The sequence below is a fragment of the Ammodytes marinus genome (genome assembly GCF_949987685.1).
Source record: "Ammodytes marinus genome assembly, chromosome: 19".
Classification (NCBI taxonomy): domain Eukaryota; kingdom Metazoa; phylum Chordata; class Actinopteri; order Uranoscopiformes; family Ammodytidae; genus Ammodytes; species Ammodytes marinus.
In genome coordinates, this window is record NC_137223.1 from 26419423 (window position 1) to 26421922 (window position 2500).

General features: G+C 36.5%; 1 protein-coding gene across 3 annotated transcripts in view; it reads right to left on the reverse strand.

The window, feature by feature from the left end:
* tmem242 (transmembrane protein 242) overlaps positions 1–2500 on the reverse strand; it is a 15258-nt gene that overhangs the window by 8170 nt on the left and 4588 nt on the right. The window contains exon 4 of one of the 3 annotated variants that reach the window (XM_080047996.1): positions 2359–2500. This exon is cut by the window's right edge and continues 888 nt beyond it. The exons of the other annotated variants lie outside the window; for them this stretch is intronic. The gene's annotated coding sequence lies outside the window, so the exon portion shown is untranslated. Of the gene's footprint in view, positions 1–2358 lie in introns of those variants that run through there. 3 annotated transcript variants of the gene reach the window in all.

Consider the following 2500-nt stretch of genomic DNA (forward strand, 5'->3'; position numbering starts at 1 on the left):
CGCATTAAAGCTGCAGTGTGTAGCTTTTATTGGCCTTTTTCACAACAGACTGGGTAGAAATATAATATTCATAATCACTCTACTAAATGCACTCCACTTATAAAGCTCTTTTCCCTGGTTTTTCACAGACCCAAAGCGCTTTACATTGTTTTGTACACATTCACCCAATCACACACACATTCATTCATACACCGATAGCAGCAGCAGCTACCACGCAGGGTACAAGCTAACTATCAGGAGACATTCAGGGTTCAGTGTCTCTTTGCCCAGGGACACTTGGACATGCGGCGGGGAGACGGGGGATCGAACCAGCGACCCTGTAACCCAGTGGACGACCGCCCTGCATTACATTTAAAGGGCTAAGGATTATATGTTCAGTTACAGATTTATCATCATATTGGAATACAACTCTTTCTGCCCAAAATGTATAGCCCCGGAAAAAATGAAGAGACCAGTCTGGATTGTTCTTCAATCTTCATCTCTACATTACTTAATGGAAATGCTCTTTAATGACAATATTTTTATTGTGAATTTGGTAGAAATGTTGTCAGTAGTTTATATTATAAAACCAAAATGTTCATTCTACTCAAACATATGCCTCTAAAGAGTAAAACAAGAGACACTGAACATTTGGAGTGGTCTCTTCATTTTTTCCGGAGCTGTACTTAATTTAAAAAATAATCACGGTGGTCTGTCAACAAATAAAAATGTATCTCAAATGAAAACTTCAGTAGCTCCTGATTTTATTTGTTTTTTTTAAGATTTTTTGGGGGGAATCTTTGCTTTTTTTATTAGACAGTGTGTAGAGACAGAGATGAAATGTGTCAGAGAGGGGAATGACATGCAGAGAACGACCCGGGCTGGATTCTAACCCGGGTCTGCTGTGAAGAGGACTGACAGACAGACAGACAGACAGACAGACAGACAGCCAGACAGACAGACAGAGAGGGGAATGACATGCAGAGAACGACCCGGGCTGGATTCTAACCCGGGTCTGCTGTGAAGAGGACTGACAGACAGACAGACAGACAGACAGACAGACAGACAGACAGACAGACAGACAGAGAGGGGAATGACATGCAGAGAACGACCCGGGCTGGATTCTAACCCGGGTCAGCTGTGTGTGTATGATTTTTTACATTTATTTTAGCTATTTATGACAGTTTTTATGCATATGGAAAAACCAATTAAAATCAAATAATTTAAATCAAAAACACTGAAACCCCAATTGACACATGAAAATATCACTATTATAATTTCTGGTGTAATTTTCAATGATTTTACATTTTTTTTAGTCTCTGTATTGATAGTGCCGAGTGTGTAACTTGTGTTGTGTTTTCATCACGTGGTCACAGCGCCCCCCAGAGGCAGAGAGACGTCATTACAGCTCAGGCACAACAACAGGTTGATAAATAACATTATACACTTTTTCTAACTATAGTGTGGGGCCGTTTATGGGTTATTTTATGTGTTCATTACCATTTGATGGTGAAGTTTAGTTTTCTCTTCTAAATTTAAGCTAAGGTTGCGTTCCGAATCGCATACTCTTTCTTTTCTCTATTCTACATACTACATCCGACGATAAAAAGAATCTAGTTAGGATGCAGTAGGCATACTATTGGGACATACTTTACTCTCTTATTTCATCATAACATTGCGCCTTGATCTTGCCTCTTGCTTTTAGATCCGTCTCATCCCCGTTTGTTTTCATATGGAGGCTTCGTCGATGTGACGTCACTTCACGTGCGCACTGGATTGTGGGTCAGAATCGCCCAAATAGGATGCACTTTTCAACACTAACAATCTTGGCCGCATGAAGTAGGACAATATAATATAATATAATATAATATAATATAATATAATATAATATAATATAATATAATATAATATAATATAATATAATATAATATAATAATCGGGCAGCCTATAAAGTATTATATGTTTCATAAACCAATTAATAAAATCTGGAAAAAAATATCTTCACCTTTATAAAAAAAATAGTAGTTTAAAGGTGCAGTGTGTAATATATGACATCATCAAGAAAGTACCTGGTACAATGCACCTGATGACATTCCAACTATGACACTTTCAAGATGGCGGCACTAGGCCTTGGTCCAAAATATGCAGAAATATGGATATATATGAGACCCTTTCTAAGGGAAAAAATAATAATAAAAAAAAAAAAAATCAGCTATTATGCACTAAATTAAATGTACTTATGGATATTATAATTACTTTCAACAAAATCTGCTAGGAAATAAAACCCAAAATTCTACACACTGCAGGTTTAATATCTTCACCTTTATAAAAAAAAACAGTTTGAATTAATAAATCTCTGCACATGGAGAATGTTCTGAATTCATTTATTTTCCACAAATAAACAAACATTGAAAAGTCAAATTCACAGAAAAAAAACACCTTTTTACAAATGTACAGCGGTGACGTTAGTTTAAAGGTGCAGTCAGTGATTCTGGAGACTGTCTGTTTATCAATAAAAATG